Here is a 27946-nt window from a genome sequence, read left to right on the forward strand (position 1 = left end):
AGTATGTGTGTTGTATGCTATGTCATGGTCTCTACAAGCAGCATCTAAAGGATTAACACCAGGATCCCCTCTGTTTAATCTATGATCCAATTTTGTGCCTGGACCACAATACTGATAGCCTGGAATGTGTAGTTCAAATGGCAGCTTGTTTATAATGTCATTAACCAGGCCCCGACCCTCAGAAATATTCCAAAATTTGGGGGGTAGAGTATTAATAATTTTTATGAGATATTCAATCCCCTTAGGGTCATTCACTATAAAATTAGACAATTTTGTGCTTATCATGTCCATAATTCCAACCTTTTCATTGTAAAAATTGTGGTTCCCAGCATTTTCCTCCCCAGCTATCACCAATAACCTATCTACAAGTTTCCTGACATCATCAACCCACACAAATTCTTTAGGCAGGGTGTTGTATTGTTTGATTCCACTGCCAGTCTTGATCTGTGACCATATGGGCTTGATTAAATTATTGTATTTTGCCCCACTGCTAGACTTGACTCTTTTTTGTGTGGGATCATTGTTCTGGTATAGAGCATCTGATTTTATTAATATTTCTTTGTAATATTCATAATCTTGATCTGTATAGCTGCCAGGCCTTTTCCTAGTCATCAGTTCCCACAACCCAGGTGTTCCGGGGTACTTAACAAAAGCACCTTTTTCTCTGAGACGAGATTCTGAATAAACAATCAGATCATCTCCCATAAATGTTACTCTGAAATTGCCAATTCTATGTATGATGCTACCATCAAGCTCTGTGTCAGCATATAAGCCAAACACCTCATCTTTGTTGTCTTTAGGTGTGGTTAAATATTTTTGAGCAAGAAGACCCAATTCAATAGGATCCTGAGTAGCTTCAATTCTTCTAGGAGCAATAGGACTAGGTGTATGAATACTGGAAAGTGGGGTGAATGGATAATCTAATGTGTTTCTTGCAGCTACAGGCACAAGCTCTGTGATCAAATTTTGATTTTGCTCTGTAACAGTTTTGATATTCTTACCTAATTCACTAATAGCATCAATGATAGGCTGTTCTGTTTGTTTGTGTTTTTCATAAATTCCCCGGTTCTCTGATTTCCATCCCTTAAATCTTTTTACAAGATAATCTCTTAACTTAAGATCATCAATGATTGGCCTTTTCATGGTTATTTATTTATATTTCAATGTCTAGAAAATTGTTGATTTTATTTCTGTATTTGCCACTATTGGGTGTTCTTGTCATATCAATTGTGACAAACCCATAACTGTCCTGGTTCCAGCACCTACTGCAAAACTTGGAAAAATCATTATAGCTCAGGTCCCCACCTACATATTCATCATGTATGTGTTTGAGGTTGGTATGATCTTGATGAAACACACATATAAAATTGCTGTTGTCTCGGATCAGCTGCTTCGGTATTTTTGAAAAAGTCTGTGCCAGGTAGAAGCAATCAATGTTTTTGTGTCGGCCCTGTGTAAAGAAATTTCTAACCTTGTTTTGATTATCCAGTATAATGTCATCAAACACAACAACAGAATTATCGAGACATTCGTGAAGTGGCTTAACATCTGATTCAAAAGTGGCAATATCCAATCCACCATATAGCTTCATCAGCTGCTGATATTTTAATTGTTCCAAGCTCTTAGAGAAGATATACAAGTGCCTGTTTTTCCAGTCTAACCAGTTGGGTGCCAATAAAAAATTATCAACCATTAGTGTAGTTTTACCACAAGCAGATGGCCCAACAATAAGACACCTAATATTATCAGGCAGCAAGTTGCCATTTCTCTTATTCTGTTGTTCAGGTTCTGGCAGCCTTTTTATAACATCCCAGGTGTTCATATTATTATTTTGTTTGCATCGATCCAGCTGTTTTCCGGATGACCTAGCCATTTGACAAGTAACTTGTTGCCTTTTCTGCGGATGATTTTTTCTATGAGATATGTATCAGGCTGTTTAGTTTTGCTGAGCTCTTGTTCATAGAACCTGCCTTTGAGAATTTCTCCTCGGTGATCTTTTATTATATATGTGTTAAGGGTCCCGGGTTTAACTTGAACCACTGTAAATAATTCAGTGCTCCAGTTTCTTGTAAAGCCTCTTTTGAATAAGTGCTTATATTTGCTGATTCTTACTTGATCACCCACCCTGTATTTGGCTTTTCTTGTTGTTGGCTGGTATCTAGGATAATAAACAGTCCTGATCAATTTTTGCTCATCAGATGAAGTTACTTCAGAGGGTTTCATGTTGATTGTGGAATGGACAGAATTGTTATATTTATGTAGAAGTTCTGGAAGAATATTAATCCATTTATAATTACCTTGGAGGGTAAATTGTTTATACATAAGATTTTTTAAGGTTCTGTTGAATCTCTCTACAATTGAGGCCGTGAGATCACTGTAACTCGAATAATGTTTTATTGCCTGGCTTTTAATAAATTGTTGAAACACTGAATTATAAAATTCTTTGCCATTATCAGTTTGCAAATAGCGCGGAGATCTTCCACTCTGATTGATGATTGTCCTGAAGGCTTCTGTAACACATTTTCCAGTCTTGGATTTGAGTGGCACAGCCCAGGCAAATTTTGAAAATGTATCTATTACAGTGAGTAGATACTTGTAGCCCTTGTTGATTTTGTCTAAGTTTTTCAACTGTCCACTTGCTATTTCAATCAAGTCGCTCTGCCATAAATCATCTATGCCTTTTGTGACTACTGGGAGTCTCTTATAATTATGTCTGGCTTGTCTGTGTAATTCATCAACAATAATTTGTCTAGACATAATATGAAAACAAGAATATTGCAACTATAGGGTGTTCAGCAGCTGATACTACAGGATTTTCTAAATATAATTTGTCTCCAATATGTATTTTAAATTACAAAGTGCCATCATCTTCAGTATAGGCTGTTTCTAATGTATTGGGATCTGTAAAATCCTCTAACTCTACACTGGTGATTTTCACTTTGTTCTCAGCATTTGTTATTGATAAGGTAGGGTAGTGGTGTGCCTGTGGCTGATGCCAATATTTGATCTTGATTGGTCTCAATGTGCCCCCAACAAAAAACTGGTAATAAAATTGTGCAGGGGACAGCATATATATTTTGCCACCTGGTGTAAATGGTGAATCATATTCTTTGTTGGGGATGCTGTACAATTCAAGAATTACTGTATGTTTTGGATTCTCGATTATGCCTGTTATTTCTTTTTCTGCTGTAAGCAATCTGCTTGTTACAGATTCAAGGTGCTCATTGATGGTCCTAACAACATCATCATGGCCTGGCTTGATTTTTATGTCCACAATAAGTTTCTTGTATTGTTGCACAATCTCTTGAAGCTGGGTGGCAAAAACAGACAGAGCATTTGCTTGATTGGATTCCATGGTTCCTAGCTGTTGCTTGATATTAGCTACAATTTGTTGCAAATTTTCAACAACTGCCAATTTTGAATTTTGAGCAGTAAGATCATGGATCTGTCTTCTGATATCCTCAAACAGGGCATGCAGTTCATTAATATGTTGATTTGTTGGTAGAGTGGCCACTGTCTGAGTGAGTTTTTTGATCTCTGCCTGGATATTCTTGATATCTTCTGATTTCTATATGCGATTCACAGCTCTCTTAATATTTTAAAGTTCCTGTGATGTAGGCAGATTTGATACTGTATTTTGTAAAAATTCAAGTGCCAATTTTACATTGTTTAATTCAGAAGCATCAGCCACATTTTGCATAGCATTTTGGAGCAGGGCTATATCTGCCTGAGAGGGTGTGGATTGTTGTAAAATTTCAAGTTTTGTTTGGATATCATCTATCAAGTGATGAAAATGAGATAGTTCAGATTCAGTGTTGAGGTTTTCAAGCTTTGTGATTTGTTGCTGGACACTGACAAGTGTATCTACAATACCGGGCAATCGGGATTCTAGTACATTTGCCAAATCACTTTGCACTGCTGCTATTGTGCCTTCAAGATGGGTTATGGTACTTTGAATTTTTCCAAAATCTTCATATGTTTCAAGTTGCAGCTTAATATTTGCTACACTCCGAGTTATTGCATTCAAAGCATCAGAAGATGGCAAATTGTTCATAAAATTTTCAAGTGTCTCAATTTTTTCTTTAACCTCGGCTATGGCATTGTGCAGAGGGTCCAGATTAGGTATCTGGAGTGACTGAATCTGTTCCTTTAGAGTGGAAATCACTAGATCAAAATCTTCTTGTGATTTTATGCTTTTGACAATTGTTTGGAGCTGTGCCTGGACATTATTTATCTGCTCTTCCAATTGTTGTTTCAATTGCTCAGAGTTGGTGGCCTGGGTCTTAAATTTGGCTTGAAGAGCTGCTACAGCTTCTTCTAAACTTTGAAAATTATCTAATGTTGCCAGATCAGTATATTTTTGAAGCAACAATTTGAGTTCAGAATCAATTTTAAGAAGAGGGTCCATGCATTGTGATTGCAGATTTGTAATTTCTAATTGAAGACTGGCATTGATTGTGGTTTGTAAAGCTTGTAAATCACTTCTTAATTTCTTGACTCTGACATTAAGCATCAGAATCTCATCACTGTGATCTTCATGTCTTGTATGGCCAAATATATCATTAGGCATTTTTGTTTTACTGGTTATTTATTATAGAGTATCTGATTCTTAATTCTATAAAAAAGGGTATAAGCTTGTCATAGGATCCCGGGACCTCAATATATAAGCAGTCACCAGCAGAAACAGTATAAACAGTGCCAGAAATCATGTTTGAGTGCTTAATTCTATAAATATTTCTCCCTACTGAAATCTTGACATCACCCTCAGGGGTTGTAATAAATTGCAATTGCCCACCTACAGGTAATTGGTAATGATTTAAATTATTGTTAAATATGTATAATATTTTGCCTGTTTCATCATCAACATCTGTAAGTATGCTGTTCAGATGAATAATTAACATGCCACTCAGTTTAGACAGCATATCAGGAGAGGGTTGTGGTGTTGGCAGCTCCATAATAGCCTGTTTTTTGAACCCAAATAAGTTCATAGGCATGTTTATTTATTTCAAATCATGCTCTGTAATTGGGCATTGATTCCCATTTTTCAAATCACAATGCCCCCAAGGTAAAGTATGTATGCCACATGATAAAATGCATCTCTTATCATCATGTGGGTCCAGAGCCACTTTTCTTACAATATTTGAAGTCAATAAGTGATCCACACTCTGAATTCTGAATTCTGATGTTTTGATTAAATTCTGGGATTTGAGGCAATTTTTATAATCTTCAAATACAAGGTCTTTTTCCACAGTTACTTTGCCAATGCCCTTGGCCTTTTTGGCAGCAACACCACCACATGTTTTAAAAGTATACATCTTGGCACTTAACCCAGCAAATTCCACAATAACATCACCAAGTGTCTCATCTTTTAACTTGCCAGGCACCTTTTTGTTGTGGTGGTGTTGAATCTTTGTATGTTCACTGGTATCAAAATATTTAAACAATTCAGGCTGTAACATATCTTGATAAACATCTTCTGTTTTAATATCAAGAATAAAACTATCCGTATCCATGTACATCAATTTTATATTATCACCATAAAAAGGTTTCAACACATCATAATATAATATTAACATATGTAATTTGGCCAATTCCAATATCGCAGCCCCTACATAAATAGGTTTATCAAACTTAATCTTTGTTTTCTTCATGTTGAAAAGTACCATGTGCTCATCATAAATTCTTCTGTAATTGAAATTAGGCTTTGCAACCAATTTTTTGCTCAGGCTGGGGTCAGTAATAATTTTAACATCGGTATGTTTTCTGACATTTTCAATTGTTTTGCCATACACTGAATTCACCATCAATTTAAACAACCCCTTATCAAATTCGCTCTTTGCAGATGTTCGAAGCTCTGTGTTTGTATCAATATATGGTTTCAACCATCTTGAGTGCCTGAACCTTAAGACTTTGCCAACTTTGGTCACTTGAACACCATGATTCATCAGGAACTGGAGGTTTTTGTAATATATGACATAACCCTGTTTTGGCTCCAGAGTCATCATGAGCTTCTTCTGTTTAGAGCCAGGTGAGCACTGAACCTCGGAAATTGGGGGTAGATCAGAAAATGTATTGTGCAAATCATCAGGAATTGTCAGATCAACCTCTAAGAAGAGGCGATAGTCACTGTCATCAAAATCCTTAAGATTCTCAATATTGAAATCCTCAACCCATTCAAGCCCTGCATATGGCAGTTTTTGCATCATGGCATGACCATAGAGGCTGTTTGCATCTACATACACTATATAATTTGATGGCCGTGCTGGATCATAATCAGGCATATGCTTGTTATTTGCTCTGGCATATCTCTGGGAACATTGCACCATCCCCCCTCTTATACATTTCTCCATAAACAGATACTTATCTTGATCGTGGATCACATCCAATTGCATTTTAGTGTTCAAAAACGTTGCAGACCATGCTAGACCTGGGGCACTGAAAAAATATATTGGATCCAGTCTATAATTTTGCATAGAAGATTTTCTGAATGCCTGTATTATATCAGCTAAGAGGGTCACATCAAGTTTCAAATGTGCCATGTGATAATCACCAAATGTCTAGCATTTTAAATTGTTCCACATCAACTGAGCATGGTGATAATCTTCATCAGTGATTCCAGATCCTCTGATTTTGCTGTAAAACTCTTCTTGTGGTGGCAGAGAACACTCATCAAATTTAGAAAAATCTGTAACATAGTCATATGGATATACACCCTTCCGCCTAATTAATTTCAGGTCCTGATTTGGAAACAAGACACTTGTGATTTTGAATTGATCATCAGATAATTGATTTGCCAGTGTAGCCAGGCTAGCAGATAAAATTCTGTAAGAATCAAGATATCTTAATTGAATAGGAACACCGTTAACTTTAATTATCTTGCTAATAGATATATATTTCTCATCATTTTCAGCTAAAATATTTAAATTCTGCTTCTCAAACCCCTCATATCTGATCAGATGATGGAAATCATAATTGGATGCTCCATGGCAAAATATGGGGACAAATTTTGGTCTCTTGATCTTAATATTACAGCTATTACACAGGGCCATTAAGAATTTACCATCTGTATGAGAATGGTGTTTAACCTTGATATTTATATCTGAAAATTCAGAATCACATACCGGACATTTTTCTGCATTGTTGAAATCCTCAATCTGTTTCTCTGTTAAAGGCAACATAGGTTTTGATTTTAATAAGATGTTAGATGCTATGTCATGGCACTCATTTTCTATTCTATGTGCAAATATTTTGATGGCATTTGGTCCCATGTATAAGTGTGGCTCACTAGCTACACCATCCCGTATAACTATATAACAAAAGCTGGAAGGTTCATGTAGCTGGTATGGTGTAATTGAAGATTCTTCAGGATCTGGATTGCAGAATGCAAGAGGTTTGAGGTTCGATTCAAAATCACAGACAATATATGCTGGGTGTTCCAACAAGGCTTCAAACTTATTGAATTTGCAATTTTCACTTGGATTGGGCATCACCATATGAACAGGTTTATGGTTGCCACAGTATTTCAGATGCTCAATTAACCTGTTTTTAGCAATTTCTGCATTCACTTTACAAACCCCTTTTATTATTTTTTTACCATCAAATATACTTAAACATCTTCTGCACAACTTGAATATTGTATTGGATTTGTCTAGTTGTGTTCTCACTAAAGCTTCAAGACTGTGTATCAAAGTGTAATGAGAAATGCCATTCTCTTCAATTAAGAGCAGATCAATCGGAACAGCAGATTCATCATCAAGTGTACTGATTCTGAGAGGTGCTATCAAGCAATTGCCACGACCAGTGGAACAAATAAATACATTAATAGATATTTGTTTGCCATTGATATGCCTGGCCTTTTTTTCAAATTTATCAATATTCTGAACAGACATTGGATATTCTAAACCCTCCATTGCATCATCAAATTTGTGTTCATGTTGTTTGTAATAAGTTATTCTCTGAGGATCCCTTGAAACTGGATACAAAGCAGCTAAAATACACCACAGAAAACATTTCTCATCATTATTTTTTATGTTAACCACGGCTTGTTTGTTTTTAATATTGGCAGGTAATGGCAGATATGTAGAACCTTGTAATGGGCTGAATTCAGAAATATTAACATATAACTAGTGTGGAGAGCCGCATAGGCTCCATCCAGACTCTTTTGCTGCAAATTCAGAGTGTTTAATATTCAATTGATTTATCAAGCTGCTTATTATTGTGTCTGAATTTGTATTTAGGTACACAGGTACAGTTTCTGTTATGTGGGGCTGTATAAATTTTGTGCCATTTGGTTTCTTATATTGTGCAAACAATTTAAGGGACAGTTTATAAGAGCCATTTTGTGCATTAAGAATTGCCTGCAGATCAGAATTTATACTGTTCAAAAAATTCTTAATGTCACATCTTGGCTCTGATACAAACCGGTAATCCCTTAATTGGCCAGCAAAACTGCTATGGATGGGTGCATGGCGTGGCTGCTTTGCAGGTCCAGCATTAACAGGTGCTTCATGCTTCCTTTTCAGACCAGATGTAGATGGTTGTGTTGACGACTGTGCAGAGCAAGTATCTTTATGTGTATATGTGAAGTATTGCATGCTATATTTTTTATGGCATTTGGGGCATATTTTTGTGGGAGTTCTGTATTTGTCTGGGTTACAAATCTTTTGGTGCTTAGCCCAATTGGGGCTGGATATATTCTTATTGCATTGATAACAATGTTTTTGATTCGGCATTTTTGTTGTTGTTTATTATATACAATTTCTTGGGGTTCAAATCAAAACTCTATGCTGGATAAAAATATCAACTGGGTTCAGCACTGTGCTTTGTGTGTGTGTGTATGTGTGTATGTGTGTATACACTTAATATTTTTGGCTTTGGTATTTATATACAATTTCTTGGGTTTCAAATCAAAACTCTATGCTGGATAAAAATATCAGCTGGGTTCAGCACTGTGCTTTGTGTGTGTGTGTATGTGTGTATGTGTGTATACACTTAATATTTTTGGCTTTGGTATTTATATACAATTTCTTGGGTTTCAAATCAAAACTCTATGCTGGATAAAAATATCAGCTGGGTTCAGCACTGTGCTTTGTGTGTGTGTGTATGTGTGTATGTGTGTATACACTTAATATTTTTGGCTTTGGTATTTATATACAATTTCTTGGGTTTCAAATCAAAACTCTATGCTGGATAAAAATATGAGCTGGGTTCAGCACTGTGCTTTGTGTGTGTGTGTATGTGTGTATGTGTGTATACACTTAATATTTTTGGCTTTGGTATTTATATACAATTTCTTGGGGTTCAAATCAAAACTCTATGCTGGATAAAAATATCAACTGGGTTCAGCACTGTGCTTTGTGTGTGTGTGTATGTGTGTATGTGTGTATACACTTAATATTTTTGGCTTTGGTATTTAAATACAATTTCTTGGGTTTCAAATCAAAACTCTATGCTGGATAAAAATATCAGCTGGGTTCAGCACTGTGCTTTGTGTGTGTGTGTATGTGTGTATGTGTATGTGTATGTGTGTGTGTGTATGTGTATGTGTATGTGTATGTGTGTATGTATATTGATATTTTTGGCATTGGTATTTATATACAATTTCTTGGGGTTCAAATCAAAACTCTATGCTGGATAAAAAAAGCAGAAATAGGCCACAACTTGGCCACAAGTGGACCGGAAGTAGGCAAACCGGAAGTGGACCGGAAGTGGACCGGAAGTGGACCGGAAGTGGACCGGAAGTGGACCGGAAGTAAATATGTGTGGGTGGGTGTGGGTGGGTGTAGATGTGTATAGGTGGGTGTGTATGGGTGTGGGTGGCCTAGTTTTAAGTATGGCCATCATTTTTGACAGGATTATGGACAACAATCTCTCAGAAGTGCTTTTTGTAAGTATATGCAAATCAATCTGAGAGGGGTCATCCTTTCCGAAGAGCATTTTTACAAAATATTGGATTAGACAGGGTTCCACACTTGAGCAATGGACATGTTGAGAATTTTTCGGAAAGTATGAACCCCCCTCATACTTTCCGAAAAATTTTCGAAGGCATTTTTTAAAAAAATCTTGGATTAAGCAGGGTTCCACACTTGAGCAAAAAGCTCATATGGGCATGTTGAGCTTGTTTTAAGTGTAGCCAAATCTGCTTGAGGGGGGTTCATACTTTCCGGCGCTCATTCTATATACTTTTATACTACTGTAACTTGTTCGCGTTCAAAGTGACTCACTCACGCTATTCTTGGCCGCTTCTTATCGCAAAACGCTGCGTCAATGCACAGTGTTTGCACCCAGCAAGTTACAAATGACCAGAGTCGAATTTGAAAGAGAAACTGAAGAACGATAGATTTCATCAGAGGCGGCTAGGTGGGCACTAGCTCAACATGAAATAGTTTAAGTCATAATTTATGACAAACAAGCAGGGGCGCCGACTTGTCAAAATTATTGGGGGGGCTCTGATCACTGAAATAAATGAATGAATGACTCTCTCTCTCTCTTTTTTTAAAAAATGAAAATTACGTCTTCGTATAAGAGCTTTTAAGCAGCTATTATATTCCTCATGCAAATGAAATGTAACATGAAAAAAGTTTAGAAAATGTTTCAGTCTCTTTATGTCTTTTGTGTCTGCTCATTTGTTTTTTAGATAACAATTAACATTTTTATTGAGAAGTATGTATTTACATTACGAGGCAAACCTAACAGTTTCATGCCGGCTTCGGTAGCCGAGAGTGTTGGGTGGTCGACTCAACTTGCTTTGATCCAGAGGTCTCGGGTTCGAGTCCCGGCGAGGGCATGGGTGTGTTTTCATGTCCATTAAGTAGAAGAAAAAGAAACGTTAAAAGAGCGGCAGCATACCGACTAAAAAAAGCAATCGATTTAGTAAACTCTTCCACGCTAAACCCAGAAGCTCCCCCCTTCATGTACCCATATAGCACATACTTCAATCCCCCAACCCTTCTCGACCTCTCTACTGAACCGTCCAACCTATCGGAGAATATAAAATTCACTACAAACACCCATTCCATCCTCAACGACCCTTTTCCAACACCTTCTGCCCCAATTGAGATAATAAAACCTGCTCTGACACGAACACCTACATCTGACACATCATCTCACACCCCTCTCACATTCAAGAAAATTGAACTCACTGCAGAAGACACACTTGACTTATATGACACCGATCTCGATACTGACTCGGAACCTCCATCACCCTCGCCAGAACACTCATCCCATCCCTCGGATCCGTACCTAATATATAGAAACTTCGAACACAACTTGAAACTTTCACGCCTAGAAGAGAGAGATATTCTCATTACTGCACTGAGACTACTAGTCAGGAAGAAGCATAGCAAGGGCAAAACTATTACCTTCCCCATACCAGAAGCAGTGGACAGGATAACGTTAAAAACTTACAACCTTCCTACCGACACAGAGGAGCTGCTCCGGCTAACCGAGACAGCTTTCGGACGTCGCGGAGAGTCCCTGGTACTTGACGATGTTTACGCGGACTTTGTAAGGGCACACGGGAGAATGGAGTTCATAGCTACAAACGAATGGCCCCGATGCCACCAATTAGTACGGCACTCATAGATAACGACAAGATACGCGTTGCACAGATCAACACCAGAAGAAGCAAGCTTGCAACACTTGAAACAATCAATTACTGCAAAGAGCAATACATTGACATAATTCTCATGCAAGAACCATACACATCCAAAAACAAAATTCCCTACATACCACTCAACGTTCACACAATTCAGGACCGCAATCAAACCATGGCAGCAATAATTAACCTAAACAGAAATCTAACAATCACCAAAATAGCACAATTTTGTGACACACACATAAATTGCGCTCAAATATCTTCCGAGCATGGTTCTTGGATCCTAATAAATAGTTATTTTCAATTCAGCCATGACATAGACCCATATTTGGAAAAAATCGACCTGATCTGCAATGCGTACAAAAACTACAAGATCATAATCACAGCTGACACAAACTCCTCCTCTCCGTGGTGGTACAGCCAAGAAACCGACACCAAGGGGGTAGCCATGGAGGAATTCATTTCTGAGCACAACCTACAAGTCGAAAATCAGCCAGATAATCCCCCCACCTACAGGGGAAGGGCGGGCGCCTCAAGCAACATTGATCTAACACTCACGAATGCAAGGGCCTTGGGCGATGTCCAAAACTGGAAAGTTATAGATCTCGCCACAACAAGCGACCACAACTTAATACTATTCGACTTAATCTACAGGCAACATCAGCTTGAACAGACAAACCAGGAGAACATATTGAACTGGAGAAAAATCGATCATCAAAAATTCCTAGAAAAGCTCATTATCCCTGAACAATTGGACCAACAAAAATCACTCAACACGCTCGCAGAGGAACTCTCTGCAAACATCAGACAAGCAATTGAAAATTCATCACCCAGAAATAACCAAAGGAAAATGAAGAGGAAGCCATGGCCAAAGAAATTAACCAACCTTAAGAAACAAATGCAAAAAGCCAGGAAACTATATCAAAAATCCATCATCGCACAATACAGAAATGCCAACCTCCAGATTTACCGTGCCAAAAAAAAAGCAATACGAAACCGAGCTACTAAATTATAAGACACAACAATGGAATATCTTCATCGAAAAACGTCTGGAAATAAATAAATGGGGCACCCCGTATAAAATCGCTACCGGCAAAATAAAAAAAACCGCAAACCTTTCCACCTTAATTAATGACGAGAACAACACGAATATGACAAAGGACTTGGAAGAAACCATCAACTTCTTAATGAAGAATCTCATACCAGACGACAAACCTGAAAACGACAGCGAGGAAAATAAGCATACAAGAAAAATCTATCACCAGCCATATCCAGAATCACCAATATTACCTTTCACTACCCAGGAAGTAGAAAACGAAATAAGCAGCATGAAAATGAAGAAGTCCCCGGGACCAGACGGAATTCCTGTGGAAATAATACAAGAAATCACCCCAGTACTTACGCCTTACATTACTCAACTATTTAATGAGTGCCTTGTTCAGAAGATGTTCCCAGAAACCTGGAAGGAAGCAAACTTAATAATCATCAAGAAACATCCAAATAAAGATGAAACCAGGGTCAATTCATACAGACCAATATGCCTTCTCAACGTTTTGGGAAAACTCTTCGAGAAACTTATCCTAAAAAGACTCAAAGAATTTCGCCTGCTCAAACCCATATCAGGGAAACAATTTGGGTTCACGAAAGGTAAATGCACTGACGATGCATTACGCCTGCTATCGTCTACAACACAAAACACTCCAAACAATTACATGGTTGGAATCATGGTGGACATCGCCGGGGCATTTGACAACTTGTGGTGGCCCAGCCTTTTTCAAACACTTAAAAATATGAACTGCCCAGGTACACTCTTCCTACTTCTGAAAAGTTATTTCTCTAACAGAAAAATTAGCATCAAATATCCGGATCTACAAATGAGTAAGATCACGTCAAAAGGTTGTCCTCAGGGTTCCATTCTGGGACCCGAGCTTTGGAATACTAACTTGGAGCCTGCGCTTATGAAACTACAAGACCATCCAGACATAGACCAGATCATAGCTTATGCGGATGACATTATCATGCTCACTTCCGGTAACTCAAGAAGGGAAATCGAAGATAAAGCATCCACTGCAATCAATACGCTATCCAATTGGTGTGATCATGCTAAACTCAAAATAGCTTCGGAAAAGACTCATTATATTATCCTTAAGGGGAAGTTACAAAGAAACCCTCAAATCAAACTCAGAGAAAGAAATTTAAAAAGAGTAAGAGAAGCTAAATACCTTGGCATTACTCTTCAAGAGAAGATGTTTTTTAACAGACACATAGCCCTGGCAACAACCCAGGCCGAAACAACTATAAACAGTCTAGCCACATTGAGTTCAGCAAACTACAACCTTCCACTATCACACATAAAAACATATCTCATTACCATATATAATTCTATTATTTCCTATGGCTCGCCCCTGTGGGCCATGGAAACCAGTAAACAGTACATTAAAAACAGATTGAGATCTTCACAACGCAAAGTGATACTTCGCCTAACGAGTGCATTCAGAACAACCTCAACCCTGGCTCTTCTCATGATTGCGGGCCTACAGCCTATTGAAATCGTTATTAAAACTAGAGCATCAAAGTATTACTTTAGAAATGGACAAGAGGACGAAATCTATAAACTAATTGGAATACGCCCTGCCACGGTACCAGAAATTTACAACCACTTGTTTAGCGTCTGGCAACAGGAATGGACACAAGCTACGCAAGGAAGGAGACTTCACAGCTTCCTTCCAAACATAAAAGAACGACTTTCGATGGACCATTTCCATCCCACGAGAGGTCTCATACATTTCCTAACGGGACACGGTTCCTACGGTCAACACCTATATAAGTACAACCTCAGACAGACTGATAAATGCCTGAAATGTAAAACCGAGACGGACACACCGGAACATAAAGCCTTCTTTTGCCAGACATCAAACAAACAAATCGAAGATTTAAGACAAAAGCTACCAAACTTCAACACGTACCAGTTAATAAGAAATCCCGAGCACTTTACGTCACTAAACGACTTAACAAACCTGGTGTCGAAAGAGGAACATTCCCTCTTCAAATCCGGCATCACTCACCTCCCCATTCAACCCCTACCTCCGGAATGTAATATACCCCCCAGAAGATCACAAAGAATCCACCTTCGACAAACTCAACAACAGGACATCCCTCCTTAGGACTAAGATCACCAAGAGGATAATGAAGCAGAACCTCCCACAGGAACATCAAGAAGGAGTCACTAGTACAGAAGACAGTGATACGCCAAAACGAAAAAAGGTTACGTCTCCCCGGAGAAAGGCAAAGGATAACACTGCAAGGACTCGACCTAGGAACCAACCGAATTTAACCAAGATTCTTCTTTTTCGTTTCTTTCTTAAATTGTAATCTTACACCCCCTTCTTTATTCTCGTTACTAAACACACTGCAAACTTCTCTCACTGATTCTTGACAATTCTCTATATTTCCACTACTGAACGTACTAATGTACCCGATACTTCCCAGGAAATCCCTCCCTACTTCTTCCCTTCCTGATGATGTCCCGGGTACCAACCGTCGTACCGATGTTCATCCCAGTCCGACCAACTCTTGCTGGTCTCCCGCAAGTCTCCTTGCATCAGGTACCACTCGTTCTTTCATATCTCTTCCTACTATTAATACGTACATCTCAAAGCCAATAATACTCTCACTATCTCAAACATAACATACTAGAACATAGACCCTGCTTAACATTCATAGAATCGTGTTAATGTCCATTCCTCATCTCATCCATCAACACTAATGCACACGACACACAATAAACTTATCCTAAGAAAACATTACCTACCCAATTACACACTTATTTAATTTCGTATCTGTGATCATAAATAATATTAATGTTAAACACTAACACTTATTTACTTCCTACTATTTCTAACCTTTATCTTAATCTTCTTACCTTGTAGAATGATGTGAAACAAATTTGTTCAGGAAAACCGAACAAATTTGGTTCTTCACACTGGGACATTCTTGCCAATGTCACAGTGAATTATTGTAATTAAAAAATAATGGAAATCAAGGATGAATCAAAGAAAAGCGGGGGAATCCGTAAAAAATTCACGGAACTGACGCCCTGGGTTAATTTTCAGGTACCAGGGCATAAGCACATACCTCCGAAAGTAGCTTGACTACTTTTATCCGTATACATAAAAAAAAAAATAATCGTTCTATGTAACCATATCTTGTATACTGTTTAGGAAATAAAATTCTTTGTCCGCAACAGATATGTGACGGGTTGAAAATAACCTTAGTGTTGACGTACTCATAAAATAACGAATATTTACAATATTTAACATTTTTATTTAATTATTTACATAAATGCTAAAACAAATCGCAGGAAAATAGATTTACTTTTTTGTTCTTGCTACAATATTTTACTTTTTAAATAGAATTTTGCAATAATAGAAAAAATAGCATGTACACTAAGATATAAAGTGACATACACAACAAAAACATATGAACATGATTTAAAAATAAAGCAAGAGCTTTTCTACGCACTGGGTATTTTTTTATGAACTCATTAACGAACGGTCTCAGGTCCAAATTATCAAGCACAGTTTGATGTATGTGGAGTACCGCTAAGCTGCTTAGTCTCTTCTGTCCCATAGTAGATCTCAAATATGTCTTCAGTCGGCGAATAGCACTGAATGACCTTTCGGCTGTGGCTGTCGTCACTGGCACAGTGCGGAGGACCATCATGAATTTGGCAACTTCAGGCAGAAGCTCCTGGAGGGTGCTGTCTTCCAAAAAATCTTCCTTATGTCACGCATGGTAGTTAGAACCACTTTCATCTGTTTGGCGATATCATCTAGCATGGACAGGTGTAAGGAGAGCCTATCGGCATCCAAATCTTGGCGAAAGAATTCTCGCGTTTGCTCAAAGTTTGTTGTGCAACTGTTCACAGCTGAGATGCATTCTTTCTGTTGTTACATTTTGTAGTCCTGTAGATTCATGTCCTTGTTTAACACATGATTTTGCTGTGTCACAGACGTCAGTGTATATTGATTTATAATGCTATTTTGGAGTGTAGAACTTGTGAGTTTTGGCAGCATCAGGATTTTCAAGTCTCTTAGCGACGTGACGTTGCCGGGGCAATTCTGGCTCATCAACGAGGCTGGGTTTTCCCTCTGTGCATTTCTGCCAGAACTGCTCAAAATCCATTCGCTTTTCTTGAAATGTGTCAGTCAAGTATTTTAGTTTTGATTCCACTTCTGTAGCACCAATGCGTGGAGACTGAATTTTACAGTTTACCTCTTCTATTGGACCCATCACATGGCAGTAGAGGGAGAGAAAGAAAAATGTCTTGAAGTGAAGCATTGTCTCCAGGTATCCAGCACATTTTGATGCTGCGTCAGTAGAATCTTCTTCAGAAAATTTCTCCAAAAAATTGAGAAGGTTTTCATAGTTCCTTAAGATCTGTTGCATACTGAAGGCTCTCAACGTCCACCGACGAGGGCAAAGTGGTCGCAGTCCAGTATGGCCAGTCTTCTCATTTACATCAATAATATTCCTAAACATTTGCATTCTTTTAGGGGATTCCCAAACAGTCTTTAACAAGTCGTTGGCTAAATTCATTATGTCTGTGATTAATATATGTATAATATTAAATAATAATTATATACTTAGAATATAGTAATAAGTCATGAGTTTTGCTGTCTCCGGTCATAGCCCCCCAAAGTTGATAGTTTAGCGCTCTCACACCCCCAAAGTTGATGGTATAAAACATTTCAAATGTGTATTTAAAGTTAAGTTCATGTGGCACAATTCAGAGTGAACTTTACAAGAGATGCAAAATAATACATTAGATCCTCTTAAGCAAAATTATTTGGGGGTTTCTGCAGCCACATTGTTAACATTGGGGGGCTCGAGCTCCCCAAGCCCCATGGAGTCGGCGCCTATGCAAACAAGAAATCTTATTGAATAAGTATTGGGATAGTAATACGTGTATCCGCTCCTTTTTAACAATGTAAGCTCGAAGACAATCTGTATTCCATTTGTTTATATTGGCAAATTGGTCAACAGGAGTTTATTATAAGTAGAGCCCGGAAGTTCAGGCATTTATTTTAGTTAAATTAGGCAGGCAAAAAGGCATTTATAATGTGGAAAATTGGCACTAAAAATGAAAAAAAGGCAAAATAAACCGAAAAAAGGCACATTTGGAAGTCGCTTACTTTTATCTATAATTTCTGGCAACATGTTAAAATCTACATTGGGAAGAGCATTTCAATTTTCTCCGTCTTGATTGCACATAACTACAAGGTGTTTTTTTAATTACTCAACATTCATTGATAGTAGTCTGTCAGAGAGAATGTTTTTCATAATAGAAAATGATATTTCTACTTCGACAGAAGTTATTGGAGCATACATAAAACAAGCTAATGTAGCTGGACGCATTTCGGTAACAGCATTTTCACCTTTTAGAATATCACAAATTGTTTTCAATTGTTTCAAGTCCCCATTTGCACTCACTACCCGCTTGCACTTTTCCGCAACAGCTGACCCCTTTTCTCCTGGCACTTCCATCATCTGCTGCATAGATTCCTCGTACATTTTCATGGATGCTACAAGGTGTTTCTTTAAGTTCTGTAATTGTAATTGTCTCTGGGAATGCACCATAATGTGCAAAAATAAACTTGAATAGCACAGGAGTTTTTTTCACTTCACGAATTGAAGCGGCTTCATTTTCTGGAAGAGCATCTATCACCTCACTGATTTTTTCAAGGCTGTTAGCATAATATATAGCTGCTGATATCCAGGTTCCCCATCTGGTCAAGACTGGTTGCGGTGGTAAACTAAGCTCAGATGCAACTTCCTTATTTCGGGTTCGAGAGGGAGATTTCAGAAATATCTTCTCTGTGTTCGAAATCAACCTATCCACTTCAGCAGTCAATCATGCACAAAATGTTAATGTTAACCGAAAGGCAATATCCTAACTCAGCATGAAATACATTTTTCTCACACTTTTCTCCTTCAGCAATGTTGAAACATGCGTGAGTTCAATATTACTTAAATAAGGCGAAAATTATTCACATAATAAACGAAAGAAAAATAAATGCCAACAACGTTTTTTGGGAGAAAAATAATTTATTTACACATTTTTTTTAAAAAAATGGTCAAATTTAATTGAAAAAGGCAAAAAAAGGCATTATAATTAAAAATAGGCAGTGGGGTCCCAAATAGGCAAAATAGGCGAAATGAAAAGGCTTCTAAAGCATTCGAAACAACATGAGAAACGTATATCTGGAAACATTTTATCAATATATGCAGTAGATAAAAAGAGGCATTAGAGGGGCTCTAATTATAAGGAACTATTTCGTAGATGTTCATGTAACCCTTATAAAATTACAAATGAAATATATTCACAAGCTTACATATACTAACAACGAAGAAATAAATTCAGAGTTAAATTTCAAATGCATGTGTATAGAGTAATTCTAGAAGTACAGAGCTATATCAGAGTATTGAACTTCTTTTTGCAGGATAACGTTTACAATATTCACCCGACAGAATAATTATGAACTGTTGCTCCAAGAGAAACAAAGGACGTAGTGTATTGGTTAGAGGTCTTGAAAGCATTGATTACGGTCCCAGGTTCGATTCTCCATACTAGGTGTTCTTTTTTTATTCTCCTTTTATTATAAACAAGAGCATGGTAACATTATTTGTAATAGCAGTGTATAGTGGCTACATTGTTCTGCATATGGAATTTATAAAAAAATAAACAAATAAATGAATCGAAACACATTCAAAGAGATATTTTCATGTATAAGATCGTGAATTATGATACTCTAACGATAATTGTGTACTGCTTCAAAGACATTGACAAATATTAATGAAATAACTATTTATGTTTGTGGCAATTCAGGACATACTAATTTTACCCCTTTTCCCACTCGAGTTCAATGCAAGTATATCTCCGCAAATATCGAATGAAAAGTTTTCATCATGTGCAATTCTCCATTAAATGTTTTCGCCGAGTCGTGCTAACTTCGTTTTCTTTGTTACAAACAAGTATTGTTTGCACATTACATGTAGGAGGAGAGTTGCATCTACATTTCACATCGGTCAGCTCCTTCTACTTACTTTCAGGAGCGAAAGCTTGTAGGGTAGTGTTTAGAGTTCAGGACTGTCAATCTGATGGTCGTAGGTTCAAACCCTTCCGGTGGGAGAAAATTTTCGTAAGTTTTAGACCTATCCCATTGTGCTCATTGTCCACGCCGTGTGAAACGGAATGGTTCACTTTGGAATTAACGATGTGGGGGAGGGGAAATATTAAATTACAAAATCTCCATTTCAACGAACCGAGAAGTGGACAAAAATTGGATAATTCTTATAAATATTCAAATTACATTCATGTTTTTAGTGGTATAATCGCAGGTAAAATCAAAGATCTTACATGGAAGATTTACCTTGCTCTGAACTAAACTAAAATGCATTTCGAACCGATCTAATACATTCTGCAATACATTCCAAAATGTTATTGAATGTTTCATGTCGATAATTTGACCAATGCATCAATTCTTGACACTGAGACGATATTTTCTGCAACTACCTCTTCTCTTCAGTCCCTTCGGTTCTTCTATTCTCCTTCTGCTATCCCCTTCTTCTGCACGCTCTGCTTTTATCTCATATCGCCTTCCCTAATTTTCTCGCATCTTATCTCCATCCTACTCATCTCCACTCCTCGTATCTCCTCTCCTGTCTTAGATTTCCGACTCCACTGCACTCTTCTCCTCTTCTTTTCGTTCTTCTCTTTTTCTCTCCTTTACTTTACTTTCCACTCCCCTGTACTCGTCTCCTCTTCTCTCTTCTTTGCTCCATTTTCCACATCTTCTAGAATCTTTTTCCATTCTCCTCACTACATCTCCTCTCCTCGTCTATCATCTCTTTCTTTTCTCCTCTACTTTTCCTCTTCTCCTTTCGCATTCTCTTTCTCCTCTCCTTTGTTACCTTTTTTCTCTCCCTTCTTTTCCTTTCTGTAGACTCATCAGCGATGAAATACTAGAAAACCTATTTTTTTTCGGGAAGAATTTTGTCACTTACGATAAAATAGTGATATTGTTAATAATTTATACAATATTACTTGTTTTTATTGCTTTCGCGTATTTTATAAATATCTATTGTGCATGTGGCAACCTTGAAATTGAGCCTAACTCTACACGCAACCCACCAACGCCTCGTGTAAATTGGGTTGCCTAGTTTAAAATGTCGTTGTCCTAAAACTTTTGAGAGACACTGTACAACACGAGTTCAATTTAAATTGTTAAACAATGTATCTTGGTAATTAAAATCTTATAAGTGTTTGAGACACAATAAATACAATTTTGAGCCAGACTTCGTGAAACACCAAACGCCCTCTCGGGACCAACCAGTGGTTCGCGCTCCATACGTTGAGAAACGACGCCTTTAAATACATTATTAGTCATTGGTTTGAAGATATAACACATTTTGCCAAGAATTTTTAGTTGAGCTTATCTACAAAGATTTAAATCCCTATACTTGTAATTGCGACAGTCAGTTAACAAACAACAACCTTAATCCACCATAATGCAATTAGCACTTCTTTTATTTTAACTGTCATCCCAAGGTTAGCATTTTCAACATGTCTCTGCGCATTAACACTATGCTAAACACGCATATCTCTAAGTTGGACGACACAAACAGACAGAATGACCGGAAGTATGGGCTTACTTACAATTCACACGGAAACCACAAAATCAAGTTGAAACATTGAAACTGATATGGTTGAATACTCTGAGCAGTCTTGAATGCGCCAATGCAACACTCTCTTATTATTTTCCCAGTTAAATTGTTTACGTATTGGGAATCATTCGCCCAATTATATAGTATTTCAGTTCGGCTCTGTGGTTGAATGGTTGGCGTTACGTCCAAAACTAGTTGTACTAGGTTCGCATCCTGGATCGAACCTGGACACGAAGTTGTGTTTGCTCCAACAAACTGTTTCATTCATCCTAACCTTCATATTATATGCGAGACTTGCCACAGGAATCCTTAATTTGAGGCATAGCCATTTGCTGTTCTTTTATTCTGATTGATTTATTTTCTCCCTTCTGTCCCTTTTTGCCAATCGCGAAGGTTAGGATGAAATTGATGCGCGAGCAATAACAAATAAGCATGGGCAGTGCGGAACACACATACTGACGGTGAGTCTAGAAACCAAAGCCCCGTTTGTTGTCCCGACTAAACGGAATTGATACAATTTGGGCTCGTGGACTGTCCCTTGTTTTGGACAGTATAGACAACATTATTATTATTATTATTATTATTATTATTATAAATAGTTTTGTTATCATGATACTTCACTTCCACTAATTGCATGATCTGGATTAGTAACACTTGTAATCTTCAAGATATAGATATCTGATTACAAAATATTCTCTAAATTTCGTTCTTTTTTTTTAAGAACAAACTGCCACTTGCAAAATGCATTTCACCATACCTCACAAATACCGCTCACGCACTAAAGGAAAATACATCAAAACTACATTTAGATAGCCACACTGGACACGAACCAAAAAAAAAAGTATGTTGTTGATTTCAACCGTCAATATCCTTCTACTTGACTTTTAATTGTTGGCGTTCAAAATGTTTACATTCGTTTTTAAGAGGAGCACTTCTTTATATTCGAGCAGTAAGATCGTACATATTGTTTCTATTACGCGAACGTTGAAAATAGGGTCATGATGAGACCTCGTATATAAACGCTACAAACTCCTTCCTTCTACCTTCGTTCATTAAATAAGCAAGTGAAAGGATCTAACATGTTCTAATTTGCTTTTATCAGGACATCCAGAAAATATAATAGTCGATGGTCTTTCTCACTTCTGACCCTTCAGGGTCTCATTTTTCTGCGGCTTTAGGATATACCCTAAAATAGCATACTGGCAACCCCCTTTCCCTGCGTCCTAGGTGTAATACGTGGAAGAGGGGTTGCCATTTCGTCATCCCTTACACTCGGCTCCTGTTATCGTCAAACAAGGAACCCTCCCCACTTGTGGACTGATTTCACTATTGTAACGCTTGATTAGGCCGGGGGCGATTAACCCAGATTAGTTTTATATTACGTAATGCAAGCTCGTGCTAAGGGTACCCATATCGACACCTACACCTGAACAAGCGATACAAAAAGAAATAACACGACGTTCCTGCTACGTGTCAGTTCCAAACACTTAACAGTTAACAGGAAGGTCGCGTTAGGTTCCAATCGTTAATGGAAGCCCGAAGAACGGGGCTAATCCTGGGGATTCCGTTCTTTTCTTTATCCGACCGAGGGGACAGAATAGATATTTTATATGAACGTCAGTAACGTTACAACTTTGAACACTTATCTTACCACACCAAAACACCTAATTACAGATTTACGTAATATATATATATATATATATATATATATATATATATATATATATATATATATATATATATGCGTGTATAGAGTACACCAACTGTTACGCACCAATCTCCTTATAAAGCCGCAAAAGATGCATTAGAGCTAATCGCGACGATTCAGTAATTACCATTTAATTAATTGGCACAATTTCAAAGAAAGGGGCAATTAATAACAATAAGAACGTTTTTCACTCAATGGTTTAATTCTGAACGTCAAAGGGTTACTCAAAAGGTTTAATCAAATAGTAACAAGCCGATTTTCATAACTTTAACAATTTTCTGTCTGTTTTATTTCATTACGGCATTTAACACACATCCACTTGGACTCAACATTAACAATTATGACTCTCAAGGGCATGACTTCAAAACAAGGGTAGCACTATATGCCACAGTAATTACATTGGATCAACATTTCATAAATAATTTTTAAATTCTTACAATAACGTATTGAACAATCTAAAATGTTCTATTAAATTTACTTAGTGACGCTTTGACTTCTTGTGCACGGGCATTGATGCTACTGTTTAGGTATTGGCTTCGCCTTTCCTATTTTTAAATATATTGGGTAATGCAAAGGTTCCGACGTTCGAATCGTAAAGGGCAGAGCTATAGACAAAATGGATAAACTCCTCAATTGCTCATATGCAAGCAATCCAAAAATAAGGAGGATAGGGGGAGTACAATCAGGAACGAGTTAAATGGTACCTCGCTTAACTATCGCATTTAACTCTCATTTTCTCGCGTGCGTATCAATTTTAAGTCCGGCACTTTTATGCTGCATTGGCTCGAGTCAATTTCACTAGGGCACAATAAGGTTTGAGTAACGATTAGCCAATTAAACACACGACGCTCCCCAATTCTAAAGACAAAAACGTTAAAGGGCGAGTTTGTAGATAATAAGTTCTGTCACAACGCAAACAACGGGATTTAATATTGTAGTCTCTGGTTTACCTTTTGTGTTCCTTGGTGCCTCCTTCATAATGATTCTCTTTCAACCGTACGGTTACCCACTTCTACAGTTGATAGGATCCACATGGATACGGAACACTCCGCGGTAGGTAAAGTCTCCGGTCTCCGTTGACTGGCAAGGCACACGAAGGAACTGGTGCACTGTGAATGGCTTCCTGTGTTGCTGTGTGGGAGTCTCGTGCCGAACTGATGATAACTCCGATCGAAGTCATCGGGAAAAAAGGGGGAGGGGGAGAAGGAAGTAAGTTTCAATTACCACCTCATGACGGCGACAAGGTCCAGGCACAATAGTGCTGCCGTCTATGCGGATTTGAGAGCTTATTTGAAACAAATAAGGTCTGTTTCCGTACAGTGACGTACGTGTAATATTCACAAGGGATAAATAGGGATTGTGAATATTACACCATCCCTTCAGTGGCGTTCACATAAATGTAGTTAAGGGACATGAGCATAAGGGAGTTATGAGTTATTTTTGCCACTCCTAAAACCTGCCACCTTTTCCTATATTTGAGGTGTTTTGAAAGGAAAGTTGATATAAAAAAAATACGCCCCTCTAAAACTCCTTCTAGATACACCACTGTAACATAACTTCGCTGCTGGCACATCATAATCACCCAAAAACAGAAATCGACCCTGTTTATCGAAACACAATAGAAGCTGATGTAGTGGTTAGGAAAACAGCCCATTTTGGTAATATTGTCCCACCATTTTATCTATTAATCATCTCCATAACAGTTACGATGAATAAACTCCGTGGCAATTCGTCATATCTCTATGCAAGAGAGACAGGTTCGGCGGAACTAAAGGAAGATAGAAGACATACAACTGGATTTTAGTGACCATCAAGGTTTATACTCCCCCCCAACCTACTCCATGTGTTTAGTGCTTCAATGTGTCCATTGATTTGTGTGTTCAGTATTCAGTAAATTTACTAAGCGCGTCGAGAAATTAAACGCCTGGAGTGATGAAATAAAAAATATATAGTAACAATAAAATAATAACTAAATAAAGACAGGTTAGGTAGTTTCTTGACAAGTGTAGTAGGCAGCATTGGTTGCAACAAGAAAAAATGAATTGGTGTACGGTACAAAGTGTTCTTGAAAAAAATGTTACAGTATCTCAAGAAATCCATGCCGGGAGCTGGTCGCTCAACGTATTCCTGAAAACGTTTATAAACCGTTGATGCCAGGTACCTGGGCCTTGATTATTTACTAATACTGTTTTTGTTGTATAAATATTGTATGTTAAAACCTCACCTATAAAACACAGATCTATAAGTTATATATATAAAAAATTGAATATAAACATCAACTGTCAGTTTTATTTAATTTTTTTGCTTTTGACGTCAGTCCACAACGAAACTTCAACTTCGAATCCATTTTCTATAACCTTACATGGTGCCTTGTACCCAGGAGATCCTTCTGCTTATTTGTTCAGATTATATATTAAACTTAAGAAATCTTGTTAATAATAAGTTGAGATAGGATTATTTGTGTGTAAAATATTTGTGTTCTACTTAAGAAAGGGAAAAAAGCTGTACCGTTTGATCGGGTGAGCAGGTTTTGTCCTTGCAGCTGTACGGGGTTAAAGGAATAGCGAGCTAGCGATAAGTAGGTCAGTGGTACGAACATGGTTCGAACGTCTTTCTCTCTGTCTCAGGAAGAAGCAGCCGAAATAGGCTGGAATAAAATACTTGAATGCTGCGTCAAATAACTTTGTTATGAGGGGGCAATAAAATGTAGTTTTTGTAAATGGTGGTACCATAAATCTTGCGCGGGAATGAGCAAAGAAGAATTTACGAAATTTTTAGTTGCATTTAGAAGGTTTTTTTTCTTGAAGATATGATGTGCACTGTCAGACGTTAGCCTCACTACACTTTGGTTATTTATGAAGCAGAGTAGAGAAGAGGATATGCAAGAGCAGGTTAAATTTAGAGAAGAGGATAGGAATAGCTGAAAGTCGCTTCAATCTCCTGGCTTTAACTTTAGAAAGATCCGACCATTAAAATTCACACTGTAAATTGTTCGCGACAACCATTCATAATGCGCAGCTCTTAATGGATGTATCCGATTAAAATCGTGTGCAATGGCATGCGAACCTCTCTCTCTAGACATCACTTTGGTCTCGATACGTTACCGATGCGCTAAACAAATTTGAAGGCATTTTTGTGTCCTCGAAAAGGAGCAAATTGTTACAAAAATTCAGTCATAACCTTTTACTGGTTAAATATACATAAAAAAACGTTCGCCATTGAATTTCTCTTGAAATTCTAGCCTGATTTGATATATCATATCACCCTATTCCCATTTAAAATTCTGAAGTTGAATTTAAGATAGCGGACATCAAGATGGCCGCCGACCGTGCAGGTGGCGTCAATGTGGTTCCCCTTGGCCTGACAACGATTGGTCATAAACATATCCACGTTGCGCGTGTACCGAGGGTGTTAAGTAAATTTTTGTGCCACCCTGTACTTTAAGTATGACCCTGTGTGCTTTAATTTTGGATATGAATTCCTTCATGTTAAACTAACAATCCCATGTATCAATGCTCAAAAAAATAATTTTGAATCTAATATGAACACATATGTTTTGTAATAATGTCTTCCTCATTATTGTTTTCTTCATCATCCAAAGCAAAGTATTGAAATGCATGAATGATTTGTACATGTAGTAACTTCAATATATGTATGTGCATTTTTCTTTAAGTACATTCATAAACATCTTTGTAAAATAATGTATGAAAATAGTAAAATTGTTTTCATACATCCCGTATCAATCCATAGGATTGTATGTTTATTTTATTAAGTCTCTCTGAACGCTTCATGTTGACCAGGGCATTCACTTGTTTTTCTCTCAGCTGTCTCAAGCCTCTTAGGCATGTTTAAAATGCATTGTGTTGTGCCATGCAAACCTCCTGAGCATTCAGGAACAGGTAACACTTCTGGTTTTAGAGTCAGCGGTTTGCATGGTAGCAATTATGATAATCACACGATTCGGCGATTCGGCATCGAGGAAGAGCTCGATGGCCAGGGAATATAGAGGTGAGACAAGCTGGGAGGTGACTGACTTTGGAGATTGAGTGGAGAGAGTGAAGGTGGTCAGCAAGTCAGTAGGTGAGGAGTACTACAAGGCTCTGGTCAACAAATAGGAGACAAGCTTACAGAGGACTTCGCTATTTTCATTCAGCTAAGAGACTTCAGTTAGACAGGTAATTATCCTACACCCAGCCATGATACAGGTTCAACGGTTCACAAAACACAACGAGTGTCCATTGTCTTTTCAGTAGTTTAATTCCTTTGTGTAATTTGTACCTTTCGCATGCCAAGCAATAACTCGTCATGTCAATGACGAGTGGTCTCATCAAGAGGATGAATGATGAGTAGTTTACATCACCCCATTAAGTAACTGGTTAACCTTCTAGGTGCTCTTAAGATCCCACGAACTTTAAGGTTCGTTACGATCCTTACAAAATAAAATAATGTATTCTTGACGTTTGAAAATGGAAATAAACAAAATTTCATTGATAAACCAGTATGCATTTTTAAGAAATCGTAACAACAAATTATACAAAATTATTCTTCAATTTCTTGCAGTTATCGTTGGTGGAATATTTGGATTCTTTCTTGGGGCCAGTGTACTGAGTGTCGTGGAGGTATTTTATCTTCTTTGTTTTAGAAGGAATTAAGAATTGTATATCAAGATCACACAGGAATGTAGAAATGAACTCATTGGACAAGGTTCATATTTTATAAACAAATGATTCCAAATTTATTAGTCAACATTTCTCTTGTATGCGACATGAAATAAATTGTTTTACACACCACAAACACACACACACACACACACACACACACACACACAAATAAACATATTCCGACGAATTAATATACAGGGTGTCATTTTAATGGCGCCCACGGACCACAGATTCGTATAGAGGACATCAAAACAA

The 27946-nt window shown here is 37.6% G+C and overlaps 1 long non-coding RNA gene across 1 annotated transcript in view; it reads left to right on the forward strand.

The window, feature by feature from the left end:
• The window catches only part of LOC145992598 (uncharacterized), an 861113-nt gene extending 833476 nt beyond the window's left edge, over nucleotides 1-27637 (forward strand). Inside the window, exon 5 of the long non-coding RNA XR_014442180.1 lies at nucleotides 27591-27637. This is a non-coding gene — a long non-coding RNA (uncharacterized LOC145992598). The remainder of the gene's footprint in view (nucleotides 1-27590) is intronic.
• The last annotated feature ends 309 nt before the right edge of the window (nucleotides 27638-27946 follow it).

Source organism: Lepisma saccharinum, chromosome 9 (genome assembly GCF_977018435.1).
Source record: "Lepisma saccharinum chromosome 9, izLepSacc3.1, whole genome shotgun sequence".
NCBI classification, from domain to species: domain Eukaryota; kingdom Metazoa; phylum Arthropoda; class Insecta; order Zygentoma; family Lepismatidae; genus Lepisma; species Lepisma saccharinum.